At 35.8% G+C, this 22272-nt stretch overlaps 1 long non-coding RNA gene across 1 annotated transcript in view; it reads left to right on the top strand.

The window, feature by feature from the left end:
- The window catches only part of LOC103097482 (uncharacterized), a 30132-nt gene extending 8128 nt beyond the window's left edge, over positions 1–22004 (top strand). The window contains exons 3-4 of the long non-coding RNA XR_468205.2: positions 11227–11260; positions 21641–22004. This is a non-coding gene — a long non-coding RNA (uncharacterized LOC103097482). The remainder of the gene's footprint in view (positions 1–11226; positions 11261–21640) is intronic.
- Positions 22005–22272: the final 268 nt, after the last annotated feature.

The raw sequence follows: 22272 nt of genomic DNA, 5'->3' as shown, positions 1-22272 counted from the left end.
CTTTTTCTGCATCTATTGAGATAATCATGTGGTTCTTATTGGTTTGCTTGTTGATGTGGTCAATTATGTGGATAGTTTTCCTAATATTGAACCAGCCCTGCATCCCTGGTATAAATCCTATTTGATCATGGTGAATGACCCTTCTGATCACTTGCTGGAGTCTTTTTGCTAGTATCCTATTTAAGATTTTTGCATCTATATTCATTAGGGAGATTGGTCTATAATTTTCTTTCTCTGTTTTTGACCTGCCTGGTTTTGGAATTAGTACCATGTTTGTGTCATAAAAGGAGTTTGGTAGAATCCCTCTTTGCTTATTATGTCAAATAGTTTGTATAGTATTGGAGTTAGCTGTTCTTTGAATGTTTGATAGAATTCACTGGTGAATCCTTCAGGCCCTGGGGATTTTTTCTTAGGAAGTTCTTTGATGGCCTGTGGATTTCTTTTTCTGATATGGGATTATTTAAGAAATCTATTTCTTCTTCTGTTAGTCTAGGCAATTTATATTTTTGTAAATATTCATCCATATCACCTAGGTTGGTATATTTATTGCCATATAGTTGGGCAAAGTAGTTTTTAATGATTGCCTTAATTTCCTCTTCCTTGGAGGTGAGATCCCCTTTTCATCCTTGATGCTGTTAATTTGCCTTTCTTCTTTCCTTTTTTAAATTAGATTGACCAGTACTTTGTCTATTTTGTCTATTTTTTCAAAGTACCAGCTTCTAGTCTTGTTTATTAGCTCAATAGTTCTGTCACTTTCGATTTTATTAATTTTTCCCTTAATTTTTAGGATCTCTAGTTTGGTTTTCTTCTGGGGGTTTTTAATTTGTTTGTTCTCAAGTTTTTTGATTTGCCTTTTCAATTCCTTGATCTCTGTCCTCCCTAATTTGTTAATATATGCACTCAGGGATATGAATTTTCATCTTAGTACTGCCTTGGCTGTATCCCATTAGGTTTGAAAGAATGTCTTGCCATTGTCATTTTCTTCAATGAAATTATTAATTGTTTCTATGATTTCTTCTCTAACTATCCGATTTTGGAGTATCATATTATTTAATTTCCAATTAATTTTTGATTTGGCTCTCCATGTACCCTTACCGATCAATATTTTTATTGCCTTGTGATCTGAAAAGGCTGCAGTTATTATTTCTGCTTTTCTGCATTTGAGTGCCACATTTCTGTGACCTAGTGTATGATCTATTTTTGTGAATGTGCCATGTGGTGCTGAAAAGAAGGTGTATTCCTTTTTGTCCCTATTTATTTTTCTCCATATGTCTATTAACTCTAATTTTTCTAAGATTTAATTCACCTCTTTTACCTCTTTCTTGTTTATTTTTTGGTTTGATTTATCTAAATTTGATAGTGGTTGGTTCAAGTCTTCCACTAATATGGTTTTACTGTCTATTTCCTCCTTCAATTCTCCTAGTTTCTCTATAAAAAATTTGGATGCTATACCATGTGGTGCATACATGTTGATTAGTGACATTTCTTCATTGTCTATACTCCCTTTTAACAGAATATATTTACCTTCCCTATCCCTTTTGATCAGGTCTATTTTTGCTTTGGCTTTGTCAGATATCATGATTGCAACTCCTGCCTTCTTTCTATCAGTTGAGGCCCGAAAGGTCTTACTCCAACCTTTAATTCTAACCTTGTGAGTATCAACCCGTCTCATATGTGTTTCTTGAAGACAACATATGGTAGGGTTTTGGGTTCTAATCCAATCTGCTATTTGTCTACATTTTATGGGTGAGTTCACCCCATTCACATTCAAAGTTATGATTGTCATTTGTGGATTTGCTGGCATTTTGATATCTTCCCCTAGTTCTGACTTTTCTTTTTTAGCTATCTTCTTTTGAACCAGTGATTTACTTTAGGTTAGTCCCCCTAGTCCCCTCCCTTGAGATGCTTCCCTTTCTATCTCCTCCCTTTTTATGCTCCATTCCCCTCCCCCCTCTCCTTCCCTCCCTTTTTATACTCCCTACCCCCTCCCCCTCCTTAATTTTCCTTTCTTTATTGCCCTAATGGATAAGATAGAATTCAGAATCCCAATTGATCTAGATGTTCTTCCCTCTCAGATTTTATTTCACTGAAAGGTTTAAGTAATTCCCCTTCATGCTCTCTTCCTCTCCTTCTCATATGAGAGTTCTTCCCCTCCCCTTCCCATGTGTATCTTTATATGGGAAAGATTATTCTATTAAGTGCCCCCCCTATTTCTTGAAGTAAATCTTAGTATTATCGATGGTTCCCCCCTCCCTTTTCCTTTCTTTGCCCCCACTTTCCCTAAATCTTCTTAATGCCCCATTCTTTCCCTATGCATGTTTCTTCTAACTACTCTTATGATGCTACAATTTTTGAGAGTTACACAAAACATTTTCCCCACATATTAATATATATAATTTGATGTAAATGTAGTCCTTATAGAAGAGAGTTTGACTTAAAGAAAAAGATAAGATTTATCTCCTTTTCCCTTTCTTTCATATTTACCTTTTCATGTTTCTCTTGCTTTCTGTGCTTGGATATAGAACTTTCCACAGAGCTCTGGTCTTTTCTTAGCAAATGCTTGGAAATCTTCTATTTTGTTGAATGCCCATACTTTTCCCTGGAAGTATATAGTCAGTTTTGCTGGGTAGTTGATTCTTGGTTGGAGACCCAGCTCTCTTGCCTTTCTAAATATCGTGTTCCATGCTTTGCGGTCTCTTAGTGTGTTAGCCGCTAAGTCATGTGTGATCCTTATGGGAGCCCCCCTATATCTGAAGCTCCTCTTCTTGGCTTCTTGTAGGATTTTCTCCTTTTCTCGGAAGCTCTTGAATTTGGCAATTACATTCCTAGGGGTTGTCTTTTGGGGATTTAGTATAAAAAGTGTTCTATGAACCCTTTCTATTTCTATTTTGCCCCCTTGCTCCAGAACGTGGGGGCAATTTTCTTTTATAATCTCCTGTAGAGTAATATCGAGGTTGTTTTCTGTGAATTTAGGTTGCCTCAGACTAGCTCTTCCCTGCCTCCGAGGTTTCTTAGAGTGCTGGGGCCCTGATCACAGCCAAACTGCCCAGGTGTTCAGCTCCACCCAGATAATCAGCGCGTGGTCTGCCCCTGGTGTTTAGCTCCGCCCAGATGTTCAGCACAACCACCCCAAGTACAGCTCCGAGGACCCCCGTGCTCAGAGCCGGGTTCTCACATGAAACCGCCCTGAGACATTTTTTCCTGGCAGTCCCCAGATCCCAAGGACCCTGGAGTGCCCCCCCCCCCAGACAGAGACATTCCCCACTCACTCACTGTCCAAGTGACCACTCAGGTAGCTCACTCTGATTTGGTGGGGGATGTGGGGGGGGAAGGGCGGCTCAGTTCACGTTTCTGTGCAAGCTTTTCCTCCTTCTTATTATAGTGTGGAAATGTTCAAACCCCATGTACCTTCGCCTCTGTGGGGTACTGGGGAGTCCTGTTCCGCCAAAGGTGATTTTTATGCTCCTTTGATGTAGTCTATTTCGTTCGGTGCCAGGGAGAGGAAGCGTGTGGCATCTAGATTACAGCCATGATTACCCGGAAGTCTTCTCCAAAACCCATTCATTTTAAAATCAATACTGAGTATTGGTTCTAAGGCAGAAGAGCAGAAAGGTTTAGACAATGGAAATTAAATTTCCCAGGGTCACATAGCTAGGAAGTATCTGAAACCTAATTTAAATTCAAGACATTCCATTTCTAGACCTGACTCTCAATCCACTGAGCCATCTAGCTGACCTCTAGGGGAATTGAAATTATTGACGAAAATGAAATTTGTAAATTATCTATAAATTTCAATTATTGTGTCCTTCCTACTCTTCTGTTATTTTTTGATAAATGAAAATTCATTGTTTTTTATTTTTTAAATGGGTTAAAAATAGTGAAGGTGGTTACATCGTGAATGGAGAGAATGGAATAGATAGTAGATCTAAAAGATGCTGAAGAAGTAAAATCAAGAAAACACTATCCAAATGGATAAGTGGAAGTGAGAAAAAGTGAAGATTTGAGTTTGGCTTAGATTTCTAACATAGATGACTAGAATGATGGTTGTTCCCTGATCAGAAATAAGGAAGTTCAGAATAGGAGTACTAAGGAGAGAGGAGAGAAAAGGATTTGTTTTGTTTTTGCTGTCTCTGTAATATATAAATAGAGATTTTTGGGAGGCTAGTGATTCAGAATTGAACTATATATTGCAAATGGTAGAGAATTTGATGGAAATGGAGAAAGCAAAGACAATGAATTTGGACAGATTTGTTTATGGTAGTCTGTCTATGAAAGGAAAATAGAATACAGGATGATCAAAGTAGCAAGCTCCCAAAAAAGATAAGAGTATATAGGATTATTCTCAGGGCACAAATACAGTGTTAAATGTTGGCAAGTAAAAGTTCTACTCATCCCTGGAGACTGGAGAAGAAGAGAGAGAATGGAATTTGATGTTGTTCTGACTCAAAATATGGACTTTGGGAGAACAGAAAGATCTACACACATCCCCATTTTTTCCATGTTTGAAAAGAGGAAGGAGAATCAAAGACAAGAAAGAAAGAAAAGAAGAAAGTAGAGGGAATGGAAGAGGAGAAGAATTTGAAACATCTGCACTGAGGGAGAAGGAATGTACATTCTAATGGGAGAGGTACAAGGAGAAGATAGAAAAGGTAGAAAATGAAGATGGAGAAAAGAAGACTGAGGCTGGTCCTGAATTCCTCGAGCATTGATACAGAATGATGTAAGGGCCAGCAGATAAAAGGTGATAAGGACTAGCAAGGAAGATAATGTCTGGATGAACAAATCTCAAATTAAGAGAGGTTGATTCATTAGGGTGGTGGTAAGAAGGGGTCTGGTAGAGACTATAAGGAGCAGGGAATTGGCTTTCTTCATGACTACTGAATTATTTGAAGATAGGAAGAACATTCTATGCACTATTCCACAGCTACAAGAAAACTTCACCATATGACTTTTATTTATTAACATTAGTATTTTTTAAACCATTGGGTTAGAAAAAACTAACTCAAGCATGTCATTTATATTTATATGCAGACTCTTTCTTGTAGATGCTCTGAAATATGTCATTGTGAAGGACAAACTCCCCTTGTAACATTAGCTTCAGACATAACACTGTCTGCTCAGCTAGGAAGAAGGAGGGCTTTCAAGCCTTTTATTTTTCTTTCAGAGACCCACCCTCCCATCCATTCATTTAAAGGAAATGATCAGTTGAACTTTGGAGCTGGTCCTGGGGCAGAGTTACACTGGTTCCAGATAAAATGAAAGGGAAAGCAAGTTGTTATTATACATTTTTTTCTACTAAAAGTGTCCTTTTGGGAAGCTCTTTAACTATGTAAACCTCAAATTTCCTTAGACTTATAAATGTTGGAAATTTCACCATTGGGATATTTCATACTTGGAAAATTTCTTACTGATAGTCTATTGGAATGGGAATCCCATTGGCATGGGAGGTTCCTTCTCTTCCCTTCTTAAGATTACTTTAGGACAGAAACCTTTTGCTGAACAATGGAAAGGACTTTGACCTATGCTTAAGCATAGAACAGGAATTTCTTTGAGTCATGATTGATTTTAGAATTGATACAATGGAGATACTCCACCCTATTCAGTCCTAATAGGATTGAGTAAGGGCTGCAGCCTAGATCAAAATTTAATTATTCCAATCTCTACCATACTCAAGTTAACAGGATTTAGAAAGGGCTGTAACAAAGGAGTAAAGATTTAATCATTTGAAAAATATGACCTTCAACAGACATGTGCAAAAGCCAGAAACCTCTGGGCGGTCCTGGGTTAAGCGAGAGCCTCCATTGACAGGGAAATTGATGAAGAGTGATTGGTAGATGTGAGGACTGAGGGGAGGCAACTTGGATGGGGTCCTTAAAGATAGGAGGGTCTGGAGACTCGAGGAGGTGGTTGAGTTTTTGGTCGGTGTGGTTCCTGGGCTCTGAGGAAGCTTGCTCTGAAGGAAGCTGAAGGTGGGGGCCTCTGAGACTGTTTCTCCATTTTGGACACGTGAGTAATAGGGACTGATCTTTTTTCTTTGCCCCAGCTATCTAAGGGCTTGGGCCTTTTGGCCCAGCCTAAACAGAAGGGGTATTTAAGCCCTATTCCTTTCTCTCTCTATATCTCTAATTCCTTTCTTACTCCTATTGTAATTAAACTCCAAAAAAGGCTGATGGCTGACTTGAGTTTTTCATTTAGGAATTACATAGCTGATTCCTTGGCGACCTTAAATTAATATATATCAGTCTTTTTAAGCTGATTCCCTTGTTACAACTAACATGAGTTATATAGAATTTTTGTCACTGCTTCTCCTGCTCAGGTGATCTGCTGCTACATTTATTTACCTTCTTCATCTCTCCATTAACTCCATCTCTCATTATTACAATCTACCAAAACCACTAAGTACTTCTTCACTTGTTATTACCAACATCTGTTATCTTTCTCTTCATCCATTCATATGAAGTAATTTCAGCTTCCCTCATTGGAGATAATTTTTCTAAGAGGGAAGAGGGGGATCCCCTCACTCCTTTAATGATGCTTTATCTTTTATTAAAGGATTGTTAGTTTATTAGTACTTTTAGTACTAATACTGTTAGTATTAGTACTTTTAATTATTTTTCAAAATTTAGATCTTATTACTTTGAATTTAATACAAAAATATTCATTTAAGTTAACATTTCATGTAAAGATCCAATACTGAAATGTACATTTAATCTGTATAGTGTTAGTATTCTATGGCAATTAATTGCATCTAGTGAGGATAATTCAAACTGAAATCAAAGTAAGCAAGGGATCAACAAATATCCAAGGAGAAAAATGAAATCAAATGCCAGGGACTATAATTCTCATAGTTATCAAGGTTCAAAAAAGCTCAGTGACATTTGATCATCTCTCTTTCACTTTCTTAGCCATCCAAACATTGTCATCAAGAGCTACAGAACCTTCCCTTCAATATCTCTTGAATTCAGGCCTTATTTTTTATTGCTAATCTCATTATCCCTGACTATAGGCCTTCACCACCTCAAACAATTAGATTGCTGCAATAGCTTCCTCTCTGGTTTGCCTACCTCCATTTTTGTACTCTTCCAAACCATTTTACACACAGCTTCCATATGAATTTTCTGAAAATATTATTTTGTATTTAATGTTCCTAACTTCATTCACTACTGTTGTTTATATGATAAAATCCAATTTTCTTAGCCTGGCATTGAGGTTTCCCCAAATCCAGATGCCAACTTAACTTTTCAAACTTTCCTCACACTAATTCTCTGCACCTGCCACTTATTCCAGCCAAAATGGCTTATTCATTCTATGTTTATGCTTCCACTCATTTGCTTATTTTGTTCCTTCTGCCTTGAAAGCTCTATACATGGCCTAAATTACACTTATCCTTTAAGACATTTTCTCTGTCCTGCATATCACTGATTATAATCTTTACTGTATTAATAATATAATGGATTTAGAGTTGGAGAATCTTAGAGATCATATATTCAAATCTCATTATTACAGATGAGGAAACTGAAGAGAGGCCAACTCAGAAAAATTAGATACCTTGTCATAGAACGCAAGCAGTGGGTAAAATTGCTGATATTCATGTGTAAAATGGGAATAATAACAGAACCTATCTCCAAGGCTTATTATTAGGGCAAAATAAGATATTTGTAAAGCATATTACAAACATTAAAATGCTCTGTAAATGATGATGATGATAATCCTGATTTAGAACTCCACTATATCTTACTACTTATTAATTGTGTGCATTAGGTATCTTCCTATGATAGCGTGAGACTTTTGTTTTCTCACAACCCATTGACTAACATAGAGCTATACATATAGTGAATTCTTAATAAAGATTTTCTGGAAATCCAGCCCAAGATCAACCTCCTTTAAGAAGTATTCCATGCCCTATATACTCATAAGCATCTCTCATCTAAGCTCCTATCACATTAATTGCCTGAATACTTTTATAGCAATGATCACATGCTGCCTCCTAGTAATCCTCAGTTAAGCATATATATGTGTATAAAATACACACATATGTAAATATGTGTATCTTTACACATATGTATTCTTACATATGTAGTCTATATACATATATATTCATTTTTCCTATACAATGCCCTGTATGTAATGAAGTGGAATTCAATACAAGTCTGCTGATAATGACAATAACAATACATACTAGTAAAAAATTTGATGTACGAGGGCCCCAAATTGTTGGAAATTTATATAAAGTGGTCAAAAGCTAAGAACACAATTCTCAAAGTAATTGCAAACTATTGAAAATGTGTGACAAGGAAATCACTTTAAAAGACTGATATATATTAATTTAAGGTCGCCAAGGAATTCAGCTATGTAATTCCTAAATGAAAACTCAAGTCAGCAGTCAACCTTTTATGGAGTTTAATTACAAACAGGAGGAAGAAAGGTATTAGAGAGAGAGAGGAGAGAGAGAGAGAGAGAGAGAGAGAGAGAGAGAGAGAGAGAGAGAGAGAGAGAGAGAGAGAGAGAGAGAGAGAGAGAGAGAGAGAGAGACAGAGAGAGAGACAGAGAGACAGAGAGAGAGAGAGAGAGAGAGAGAGAGAGAGAGAGAGAGAGAGAGAGAGAGAGAGAGAGAGAGAGAGAGAGAGAGAGAAAAGGTAGAGAAGGGAATAGGGCTTAAATACCCCTTCTGTTTAGGCTGGGCCAAAAGGCCCAAGCCCTTAGATAGCTGAGGCAAAGAAAAGAGATCAGTCCCTATCACTCATGTGACCAAAATGGAGAAACAGTCTCAGGGGCCTCCACCTCCAGCTTCCTTCAGAGCAAACTTCTCAAAGCACTACCTCTCAGAGCAAAAACCTCTCCAACCCACCACCCCTCAGTCCTCAGACACCTCTATCTTTAAGGAAACCATCCAAGTTCCCTCCCCTCAGTTCTCACATCTACCAATCACTGTCCATGCCTTCCCTGTGCCAATGGTGGCTCTAGCTTAACCCAGGACCGCCCAGAGGTCTGTGGCTTTGCACATGTCTGTTGAAGGTCATATTCTCAAATAATTAAATCTTGATCCTTTGCTGCAGTCCTGTTAGGACTGAGTGGGGTGGAAATTGTATTTTCCAAGACCTGGTTCTGTCATTCCAAGTATCTCTATTGTATCAATTCTAAAATCAATCATGACTCAAAGAAATTCCTGTTCTATGCTTAAGCATAGGTCAAAGCCCTTTCCATTGTTCAGAAAAAGGTTTCTGTCCTAAAGTAATGTTAAGAAGGGAGGAGGAGGAACCTCCCATGCCAATGGGGTTCACATTCCAATAGAGTTCCCACTATCAATAGGAAATTTTTCAAGTATGAAATTTCCCAATGGTGAAATTTCCAACATTTATAAGTCTAAGAAATGTGAAAAAGTTACTCAAATTAAATTATAAAATAATAACAATATAATATATGTATATATTATAAAAATAATAACAAATAATAAAACTCAAATAAAAGAGATGAAAATCAGCATAACCCTGAGGTTTCAAGTTACACCCAAGAAACTGATTTCACTGATAAAAGATAGGAATAGTCAATGTTGGAATAGTCATGGAAAGATAGACACTCTATTGCTTTGGTGGTGGTGTGTGGCCACTTTATAAACATACTCAAATAGATCATTCATAAGAAGAAAGCCCCTATACATCAAAATATTTATAACAGTATCTTTTGTCTAGGAAAAAATAAAACTAGAAATAAGTTAGATGACCATCAAATGGGAAATAGCTAAACAAGTAATGAATAGAATGGAATATTATTGTGTTACAAGAAAGGATGAATACAATGAGTATGGAGAAACATGGAAAGCTCCGTGTTCTGATGCAAAATGAGGTAAACAGAATCAATAAAACAATATCACTGAAAATGGAAAGGACAGCTACAAAACTGTTAAAAGTACACATTAAAAATTACAAAGGAACATGGCACCAAAGAATGGTGCCATATGAAAAGAAGAATAAGACATATTCTTATAATTTTTGTTTTACTGAATAGTTTTGATAGTTTTTTCTCTTCTCATTCTGTGTATTTTATTTTATTTTATTTTAAACCCTTACCTTCCATCTTAGAATCAATACTGTGCATTGGTTCTAAGGCAGAAAAGCAGTAAGGGCTGGGCAATGGGGATCAAGTGACTTGCCTAGGGTCACACAACTAGGAAGTGTCTGAGGCCATATTTGAACCTAGAACCTCCCATCTCTAGGTCTGACTCTCAATCCACGGAGCTACCCAGCTGCTCATTCTGTGTATTTTAGAAAATATTATTTATTATATAGGATGGTTCCCTGTAAACTAAAGGAAGAGGATTGCTGGGATAAATTCTGGTGATATAAAAAAACAAAATATACCAATAAGATATATATTTTTAAAAGAAAATTAATGTTGAAAATTATAAGAAAAAAACAAGATTTGCTCCAAAGAAGAAATGTGAAAAGATAACCTCTCTCCTGTGTCCTTATTTTGCAGAAGTGGTTAGTCAATGAGTATGGAACATTATTTATATCATTAGGCATTTTTTTTTCAGTATGTTGGTTTTGATTTGTTTTATTCTTTCTTATTTAGGATAGTTCTCTATGGGTTGGGAGACTGGGATATAGGAGGGAATATAGGTAATATAAATACAAAATATATCAATAAAATCTATCTGAATGATTAAATAATTTTTCCCTCTTGATGGCACTTAAAAAAAATAAAGTATTTCATCTATTTGAAGATACCTCAGTTATATGTCTGCTTCACATAAACTAAGAGGGTATACCTCCATTACTTAATATGAATGAATTGAAATGGACAATGCTGGTACCATGTTATCAAAGTTAAAGCACACATCCTTCCTTTCTGGGAATAATCAGTAAACTTCAAAGACAGAAAGTGACATGGGCTATCAGTCATAATAACGATATTTGGAAGTTCAGCTTAAATTTTCCAGGATTGTACTTTGTAGTGGATATGTTTTGCAATTTGCTGGAAAGTATCTTTTGTGTCAAAACAAAATGTGTTCACAACAACAAAATAAAATTAATCAATTCAAATTCTTACTCAAAAAGCCCTAAGTATGAACAACTGCTCTGAATAATTTAATTCATTAAGAGAAAATGCTAAAAATTTAATTTGTGTAACATGAGAAATCAAGGTAGGGGAAACCTAGAAGTTTTAATGTTACTAAATAAAGGTTTCTTTCTCTTTTTTTTTTCTTTTTGGTATAATAATTCCCAGAATATCCTCTCCCAGAGAAGGTGGCACTTCTAGAGTAAGTATGTATAGTGGTAATAAGGGAATAAATTTAATATTGATGTTATGACAAACTTTCAAGTAATTAGAGCTATCTCAAGATAGAAATGTCTACCTGGAGATCGACATGTCCTCTCTCTCCTACTAGAGCTCTATAAGGGGGCAAATCTGTTCTACCCCACTTATACCAATTGTAGGGTGGCATGACCTCCGAGTTAGGAACCATATCTATTATGTCCTAATTATGCCACTTATAAGGTGGCATACCCTCTGAGAGAATACTGAGATACCAGAGAAAGAGGAACTCCTACCAGGTTGGTTATAAATTGGTTTTATTAGGGCTAATTTGTTTTGTTGGATGAGTTTACTCAAAAGAGACTAGTCATCCTTGGTGACAGCAGACAAAGTAACATGGTGTATCCCTGCACCCACCCCAGGCCAGGTCAGAGATGTAGAAAGAGCAAAGAGAGCACAGCACCAGAAATGACCTAGGGGTCATATGGAAGTTTTTCACATGGGACAACTGGAGCTTCTTTTACTGTTTACACTTACTCAAAGTAGTTTACATTCCTTGTGGAATGATAGTTCACATTCTTACTTTGGCTACTATTATGAAAGGTCCTCAAGTACAGACGACAGAAAATATAGAAGAGATTCTTTTTAAAGTATGCATTGAACTAAATCTGAACAGGTTGAACCATGAAAGTCTCTCCAACTCTGATATTTTGTGCTTCAGCAAAGCACATAGCAATTTATTTCAGTGCTCCAGGGTGCTATATTCCTTGTTTTGGTCATTCTGCTCATGTAAGCCTTGTTGAAGCTGTTAGGTAGTGCAATTCATAGACACTGTCCTCTAGTCATGAAAACAAGAGTTAAAATCTTCCCTCAGACACATATTAGCTATGTGACCTTGGGTAAGTCACTTAATTTCTATCTGCCTAAATTTCTTCATTTTTAAAATGAAGATAATAATAGCATCTAACCTCCTAATATTGTTGTGAGCCTAAATGAAATAATTTTTGTGAAGTATTTTGTGAACTTTAAAATACTATATAAGTTGTTATTTGAAGACATTGGTATACATTATCTAAAGCAATAATTCTTAACCTGGGTCTATTAACTTTTCTTAAAATATTTTGTAACCAAGTCAATATAAATTATATATAATCCCAATGCATTTTATTTTATATATTTAAAAACATTATTTTGAAACTTCACTAGACTGCCAAAGGTGTCCATGGTACACAAAAAAGAACCTTTGATCTATAGTGAATTTCTCTCCTAAATTTACATGCTAACATGTCTTGCTAGATCTTGGGTTTTACAAAGACAGGAGGCCTCTTGATATTCAAAGTAAGGAATTTGATTTTATTTGAGTGGGGTTAGAATGTACCAAATAGAATAGGGATCTAATCTAGGAAGTCAAGTCAAGGAAGATAACAAAAGGCAGGTGCCAAAAGTGCTGACTGGTTTCAAAAGCCCAGTTATTGAAAAATATCAAGTCCAAGAAAGTCAGGCTAAGGAAGGCACTGAACAAACCAAAACCATCCAAACAGGCATCTACCAAGTGAGTTCCATTTTCGTGTCAAAATGCCTTGACATCAATTCCCCACATAGTCTCTCCTCCTTTCCCTCAGGCTCTGATAGTGGGGTATCTTTTCTTTTGAGAAAACCAATTCCTCAATGAAGCCTTGATCCTATCTACTTCCATTTTCTAGAGCAAATTGTAGGCTCACCTTTTCTCTGCCTCTCCCCACCCCTTACTCTTTCTGTCCCCTTCCATTTCTCTCAATTCTCAAGCTCTGGACAACAGTTCTATTCTATGTCTTGGCCAAACTCCCAGATAAAGCTATCTTCTCTTGTTGCCTCCATTTCCTCTTCTCTCCCTCTTCTATTCTTTGCTATCTGAATGAATAAATATATGAAAAATCATCTAATAAGTGACATGGGCACTGTACCCCCAGAAAACCAGGCAAACTGTTATCAGGGAAACTCCCTTGCTCCCTTACATCCTTGTGACTCTGAGCATAAAAACACCCAATGACCCCTCTAGGGTCCTGAGATGACTATCTTCCTTTGATCGTCCTCTAGATTTAAGATGGACAGAAAGATGCACTTCCAGGCCACACTTCAATCCTATCAGACATCTGTTTGTTCCCTAAAACTAAGGAATCTTTATGTCCCCAGGCAGACCCCACCTTATACCTGAGTGACTAACACTCTAAGTTGTAAACAGTATAAAATCCCCAGAACTGATGTCTTCTGGGGAAACAGCCTTTTCATCCATGCTGTCCTCTCAAGGAACTGCTCCCCATCTTGCTCTTCTACCTTGCTATCCTCCTGGCCATTCTCAACATTATCTCCTAAATTAAGCTAAGTTTTGTTTTTAAGCTAAGTTTTGGAGTCTTGCATTCTTGCAAAATGTATCCTTCCCGAACCTCGGGGTACACATCTGCACCCCCATCACAGTAAGTACTTACTGTGTGCCAAATAACTAACAAAATAAACTCTAGGGTTACGTATGAGAAAAAAATAAACAGTTACTCTCAAGGAGCTGGCACTCTAGTACAGGGAGATAACACAAAAAAGTTCAGTTATAGGACAGGTAGGTCATGAACTTGTAAGGATGCAAGGATGGTGCTCATAGCATGTCACAGAAGTCCTTGAGTGAAATAGGTCATATCATGATAGCAATGGAAGATTACAGAGCATAGAGACAGGGTAAATGGTAAGATCTAGAGGACTTTAGAATATAGCAATAAGGCAGATATTATGACCTGGTAGAATCCCATATAATTGGAAGGAATTGACTTGATTCTCATTTCATCTCAAGAGCAATTAAGCAACTTAGGGAGGGCAAAGGGAGTAGGGAATCAGAGTGTAGGAATCCCAATACCCTATGATGGGTTTTCTAACCACTCTGCTCTCCTAGATAATCCCTAATTGACCCAGGAATGGGGGATAGGACAAAAGAAGACAAGGGAGATAGGGTATCACCAGAGTATCTTCATGTAGTTCCACCTTCCAAGTAGGTTCAGATCTGGTTTCTGACCTCATCAATAAACTAAAATTGCTTTTTCAAAGTAAATAATCTTGTTGGTGTCCATTCTTGTCTATTTTATGGCACTTGCTACTCTTGACCACTTTTTCTTCCTGAATACTTTCTTTTCTAGTTTTCACAACATAATTTATTGTTCTGAATCTTCATTGGTACTATATCCCTACCTGGCATTGAACCCCAACGTCTTGTCCTGGGTCTTCATCTCTTCTTTCTAAATCTATACTCAGTCTTGGTGACATCAGATCACATGGTTTTAATTGGCATCTTTTTTCAGAAAATGCACAGAGCTATATATATCTACCCTCAGCTATCCTGAGCTCAGAGCCTCCCTGAATCAAGTTTCTCATGATCTGGTGTTTTTACTCCCTTTTTCAATAAAATCCATGGTCTCCTTATTGTCTCAGAGATAAAATTTTGTTTGTCTTTTTAAAAATTTTAAATTTTTTTCCAGATTACATTGATACAATTTTCAATAATCACTTTCTGACATTTTGTCATATGTGTTCTTTCCCTTTGTCCCATCCTTTCCATTTCCCCAAAACAGCAGGCAATATGATATATGTCATAAATGTATTATTATACAATACATATTTCCATGATTATGACATGGTGAAAGAAGATACATACCACTTATACTAGGGAAAATTTAATGGAGTAAATAAAGTGAAGAATGACATTCTTCAATCTGTGTTCAGACTCCATCGGTTCCTTCTAGAGCAGTGGATAGCCTTTTTTTTATCATGAATCCCTTGGAGTTACTGGATCCTTACATTTCTGAAAGTAATTAAGTCATTCACAGCTAATCATCATATTTTATTGCACTTACTGTGGATAGCTATGTTCATCTTTTAAAGCTTTTCACAATTTGATTTCAACCAGTCTTTCCAGCCTCATTACATATATTCCCTTTCTTTCTTGCTATTGCTCATCTAAACTGGCCTTTTTCTCCATTATTCAATATTCCATCCTCACCATCACTTTATTAAATCCTTTACTTCCTTATGCATCTCAAACACTAGCTTTGTCTTTCCTGATCACCCCATCTTTTAGTGTCTTTCTTCTTACATACCTTATATACATGAGTATCTATTGTCATATCCTTAAAATTGGGGATTGTTGAAGTTTGTTTTATTTTGTTTTGATAGTTCTGCTATAGCATAGCAGAGCACTCAGTACATAGTAGATGGTTAATGAATGCTTACTGATTGTTTGATAGACTTAGACTGAAAAATTCTAGAGACTAACAAATCATGGGATAGGGATCAAGAATCCAAGCTTGAGAATGAAGAAAAAAAATCCAGATAAAGTGTCTTGAAAACAAATGGAAAGAATCACATCAGAAAAAATAGAAACTGTAACCATGACAGATGACTTTTGAGCTAGTGATTATCTAAATGATTTCTGCTCAGAACCAGAAATTTTGGTCATACCACCTTAGTTCACAAGTGAAAACATGTTGGTATACCTGGCAAAAATACAGGAATAAGGTGGGTGAAGGAAGGAAATGGTAGGAAGCCAGATAGTAACTGATAAGGGTAATCATGAAATTGCTGCATTACTTAAATTAGTGAATCAGAAATACAGTAAAACATGAAAAAATAGGAAAAAGGAAAAGCTCAATTAGGAGAATTTTCTCTCAATGCATGGAAGTCTTGCAATAAGTATAGTAGTATTTCCTATTCCCTTTTTAACAAGATTTTTCCTATAGAGTGAGTAACCTTATCTTTTCCTTTCATCTCTTTTCCCCTTCCTTGTTCTAGATTATCTTTTCCCTCCTGAAGTTTCAAAATATTTTTATATGCTTCTGTCATTGACCAACAGGCCATTTATACATGCAGATAGCCAAACAACATTTTAAACATTTAATTACTGTTCTATTCCCTCACTATATGTATATATTGGAGGACTGGATTGAATTTTCTCCCCTGGGTTAAATCTACAGGTTAAGCTATGACCATATTAATAAGGTCACAAATTGTTGCTTCAGGTAAATAGTAATATAATAGACTTTGCATAATAAATATATACCCTCACTATATCACAGTTCATCTATCACAGCTTCACTGTACCTCAGATTTAAAAAAATATCTAATTCTGTATCTCTGAGTTTTTGCTATATCACAGGATTTTATAGTTGAAAACTGTATTATACACAATGGAAATGCAGTACTCCACTGTCGCTGGTGCAAATTTGCCAACGTGAAATTGTGCATAGCACACTACTGGCTGATGGAATGAAAGGTTGTGTTCTGTATCGTGGGGACTGATTGGCTCAGTGACTGTACTTCATAGATTTTCACCTATTGTGGGCATCTCTGGAACATACCTCTAGTGATAAATGAGAAATGACTGTATTCTCTTTGTTTACTGGTAAAGCATTTTCCACATAAAATCTTGTTAAAACATGACCTTTTTAAAAAATGAACTAAGTTAATTTAATGAGGTCTTGGAACTCAAATGGCTTAGTCATGAGAAATAGTTGAGGGATTTAATTTATTCTAATTTCAGGTACAGCACAGCTTTGGCTTTGGGGTATGGACTATAACATTTGATAAGAAGTCAACATATTAGCTTTGAATTTCAGATTTTATCTCATGAAAAAAGGGAGTGTTATGTAATGGATAAAGTTTTGGACTTGAACTCATAAGGACCTGGTGTAAAAAAAAAAAAAACACTCATCTCCTGATTCTGGGCATTTATGCTATTCCATGAGTGCATGGAATGCTCTTCAATATCTTTTAATTTCTCTGACTTTCTTCAAATATATCAAATACTATATTCTATAAGAGATCTTTCCTGGACCTCTCAGTAACTAGAACCCTTCCCTCTAAGCTTACTTTCTATCTACTACGTGTGTATCTTTTATGTACTTAATTATTTACATATCATCTTCCACACTAGAATAATAAATTTAGTGAGAACAGGGGTTGTTTTTGCCTTTTTTTTTGTATCTCCAGAACTTAATGTATTATTCATCACTAAGTAAGTGCTTTATAAATACATCTGGATTGATTAATCATTTAATGCGCAGTATAAAAATTTAATATATTGTATTTGATAATCTTGATGAGTTCAAATAATCAATGACCAAAGTCACTCAGTTTTTTTATAAACAGTGTTTCTTTGGAATAGCATAAAGGAATATGTGTATAGATATGCCATATGACATGAATAAAGCCATTTCTTCTGGCAAAGCAACCATACTGAGTATGAAAACATATTTGACCAAATAAACTATATTTCAAAACTTTGGCCCAATATTCTTGCCAAAAATATATCCAGACAGTTGCATGTCTATAACCTTTGCTCAACCTTAATGTTCCCTGCAACTGATGAAAGATATTTCCATAAAGAAACAAAAATATTCAACTAGTCATACATGACAATAACTTTTTACATTTTCACAATTTATGATTAGAAAGCATATGCTTTCCAACTATGGCTACTAATGAAATAAAGTTATGGAAAATGAGTTACAGAGAATGTCACTTGTAAATGCTGTTAAACTGCAGCCGGAGCTTAGTATTCAGTCTTTAGAAGACCAAAAAAGAGGGCAAATAGCCAGTTTGGGGTGGGGGTAACAGAGGCAGTTATTCCAGAGTAAATTTAAGCCAAGTACTTTTGGCTGTGTCTACAAGAACCTCAAAAAAACTTTATTTTATTCACAATAGGGCAATATGGCTTTATTTCTTATCAAGATATATACATCTACACTGGAATAACTGCCTAGCACAATACCTCTGACCTCATAGGGTTTTAATCAGTGCTTAAAAATTGATTGTCTCACTAAAAAAAGAGACACCATGTTTTAAATTTTTTAGTCCGTGTAACAGGAATTTTAAAAATATTTTATTTATGACCCTAGTTAGAGGGTCAGGGTTAAGGACTGGGTCTATGATTTCAACAAAAAGGGAACTATTGAATGATGAAATTGTCTTTGACGATATAGGTCAACACTTTCTCTGGAATTTATTATTTTAGAGTTGCCCAGATAAGAGAGGTTAAGTGACTTACCATGGATTATATTGCCAGTATGTATCAAAGGTGAAGTTAGAACCGAAGTTTTCCGGGCTCCCAAACTAGCTCTTTAGACACATGCAATGCTACTTCTCACCGAAGTTTTATGCCAATTGATCAATGATTCCAAGGAATTTTTTCATTCCCTTTAAATGTGATTTTTGAACAGCTACTCTGGGCTAATTATAAAACTACAATAGATAGCAAATTATAGATGACTTAGATAGTCCTTGACCTCAAGGAATTTTGCTGGTAACTCAAACCTCAAATATTATTGATCTAGTAAACAGTAGTTGATATGTTTATAAAATGACTGTTTTATTTGATTGTACAGTGGATTGCACATTGAATCAGGATTTGATTGCTAGGTGAAAAATGCCATGATCCAAAGAATTCATGTTAAATTACCTGAAATATACAGATGATTGCATAATTTTCATATTTTCTTTTTATACTTCCATTGATAAAGTTAGGAAAAGGGAAAAAAAAGAACAAAGAAAGGCAGGAAAAAAATTCTAGCCACTCTGAAAAATTTGTAGAGTGCTCACCACATCCTTAATTTGTTCCCTTGGGCAATACTGGCTGTGGAAATGGTTCTACTTTTCAACTTAAAGAGTTTATTTACAATGTACTAATTTGTCTTCTTTTACTTTGAAATGGAAATGGTACAAAACAAGAACTGTGTGAAGATTTGGCAAATAGACCAAAATAAGTTTCCTAGGCTCCTTCGAAGAGAAGTGAGTAAAAAGAAAGTCATATTCTATAATGATTATCCTTATAATTTTTACAAATAGTTAGAAGAATTTGTCAAGAATAAATCTTTCAAAAGAGTATCTCAAGAAATGTGTGTTCCTGAAAGAAGATAGTAACACTGTCTTGAATTTATATAACATTTAATTCCTGGAAGTCTTTGTTGAACCCATCATACGTTAAAGAAATTGAAGTATCTGGAAGTATCTTCCACATCACTGAAGGAACACAGTATTGTCTTTGGGAGAGCAATAACCTAAGATGAAGCAACTGGGAAATTTACTGATAGATGCTAATAAATATTGAGAAAATTTCATTTTAGTATTCATGGTAGTAATATATGATGAATGGCAATGGAAACTAAAATGGGATTACAGATTATAATGAAGGGGATAAAGAAACAACAAAGAGAGAAAAGAAAAATACTTCATTCCTATTTTGCCTATGTATCTCTATCAAGGTAAATTGATTTTATACTGGAAAGTAGAGAATGAAGATATTTAATAGGGATATGAAATTCTAGATAAGAAATGGTTAAGAGAATATCAAGGCTTTTAAGGAAATCTAAAGAAAGATGGCAAAAGACCTCAAAAGTAAGCCACATGAAGATCAATTAAAAGAATTAGATAGATTTAAGAAGAAATGACATGATCTCTGTCTTAATGTATTTGAAGGACAGTCATTCAGACTTAGTATTTATATTTAGTCAATTTTGTTCTAGAATACAGAACAAGGAGTTGAAGGAGACTTGAAAAAGTTTGAAAAATGCACCATAGTGGGTGGTATAGTGAGTCAATTCATTGTTGCCCTTCCTACTCAGAGGACCAAAAAAAAGACTGATGAGGTCTTTTGAGTCATGCATAAATTGGATGTAAAAGAGGCAGAGTGGCACAAAATTGTCAGCCCTCACTCCCTTTCCAAAGTCATCAAAGAGCACTGGCAAGATAAGTCAGGATGACTGCTGATGGCTTGGGATACAGAGGATGACCTTGGCTTCTTCAGCTCTGAGGTGCCAGCTCACACCTATCAAATTGGCCAATATGACAGAAAAGGATTATAAATGTAAGAGGGGACTTGGGAAAATTGGGTAACAAGTGTATTGTCGATGGAGTTGTGATCTTTCCTAATCATTTTGGAAAGCAATTTGGAACTGCGTTTAAAGGATTCTAAAATTCTGCATACCATTTGATCCAAGATTACCACTACTAGGCCTCTATCCCAAAGAGATCAAAAAGGGGGAAATGATTTATTTATACAAAAATATCTATTGCAGACCCTTTTTTGTGGTGGCAAAGAATTGGAAATTGAGGAGCTGTCCATCAATTGGAGAAGGGCTAAACAAATTATGGCATATGATTGCGATGGAATACTATTGTGCTATAAGAAGTGATAAGGAAGATGTTTTTGAGAAAATTTGGAAAGACTCACATGAGCTGATGCAAAGTGAAGTGAGCAGAATATGAAAAACATTGTACACAGTAATAGCAGAATTTTGTGATAAACAACTATGAATGACCTAGTTGTTCTCAGTAAAGCAAAAATTCATGAAGAAAATGCCATCTGCCCTCTGAGAAACAACTGATGGAGTCTTAATGAAGACTGAAATATACAATATTTCACTTTTTTCTTATTTTTTTAATTTGAGACCTCTTCCATAAAATGATTAATATGGAAAAATGTTTTACATGATTGCACATGTAAAATCTATTTTGGATTGCTTATTCTCAGAGAGGATGGATCAGGGAAGAGGGAGAAGGAAGAAAGACAAGTGGGAAGGAGGAAGAGAATTTATAACTTAAAAATTTTAAGTAAATGAATATTTTTAAAAATTAATACATATAATTGGGGGAAAATATAATTTTAAAAATTTGTTATTATAGCCCATTCCATTGGGGAAAGTCTTCACATGCCTGAGGTAGATACCTCCTTAATTCACGATGAGTTTGAGAGCTGTCAGTTAATTAGCCCATCTGCCAAGATGGATTACTATGAATGGTTGATGCACACGCTACAGCTTCTTGTAGCCACAGGTAAGAGCTGGGGGGCAAGTGGACACTGAAGGAAGAAAAGAGCCCTTAAAGGACTCAGCAAACCCTCAAACCAGAAGTGCTAGTCTTCTCTGAAAACCCTGTCCAGTTAGGGCAACTAGATGGTCCAGTGGATAGAGTGCCAGACCTGAAGTCAGGATGACTCATCTTCCTGAGTTCAAATCTGGCCTCAGATACTTACTAGTTATACAACCCTGGGCAACTCATTTAATTCAGTTTACCTCAGTTTTCTCATCTTTAAAATGGTCTGGAGAAGGAAATGGCAAATCACTCCAATATCTATACCAAGAAAACCCAAATTGGTGTCACAAAAGCCAGACAATACTGAAATTATTAAACCACAATATAAAGGGGTTAGAATCTTTTATTTCTGCGTCTACTCAGAACCATCCTGCAATTACATGAAGGTCTTGTTTCCTACAACTTCTAAATTTGCTGCTTTATTTGAGGGAGGCCAGCTTAGATAATTGAGGACTTGTGTGGGCCAGAGAAACAAATTAACACATGTATTCTTTTTCTTTAGTGAGTCAATTAAAGAAGTATATAAGGATCGCCTTGCAGCAGTGAAGAATTATATAACACATTTGAAATGGATCCAATCATCATCTTTTCATGATTTTCTCCAGTTTACTTTGGCATTACAAGGAGTGAAGGCAACAGATAGTGGGAGAAATCAAGGATAAAATCAGATGGCAAGGGATTCAAGAGAAGAGGTGGAGAGTTGAACTGGTTCACTAAGGAAGGCAGGGAGGAGAATGTAGAAAGTGTAAGAGATATGGTTTGGGATTTAACTAAAGGGTCCAGGAATAAGAGAAAATGAGGATTAGGATTTGAAGCTACAATGTGGAGTGAATGTTGGAGTGACAATAAATTTTTATCAAATAATATTTCCAAATATTTCCAAAAATAATTACTGAGAATAATGAAAGGCAAAGATGAACTTTACTCCATTATTAAACAAAATATAAAAAGATGTATTCAAATTTTTTTTTCTGTTTTATTTCAACTTCTATAAAAATGTCACTCATGAATTTTAAGAATAGGATCCTCTAGAAGGCAGGGCCAAGATAGCAGAATAGAGACAGAAATCCCTGAATCCCTCTGAAAACCTTCTCCAACGAACCTTAAAATAAAGCTTCAAAATGAACTTGGAAG

Source organism: Monodelphis domestica, chromosome 4, assembly GCF_027887165.1.
Source record: "Monodelphis domestica isolate mMonDom1 chromosome 4, mMonDom1.pri, whole genome shotgun sequence".
Taxonomy (NCBI): domain Eukaryota; kingdom Metazoa; phylum Chordata; class Mammalia; order Didelphimorphia; family Didelphidae; genus Monodelphis; species Monodelphis domestica.
Note: the sequence above shows the minus strand (reverse complement) of the source record. Positions and strands in the feature narration are given on the sequence as shown.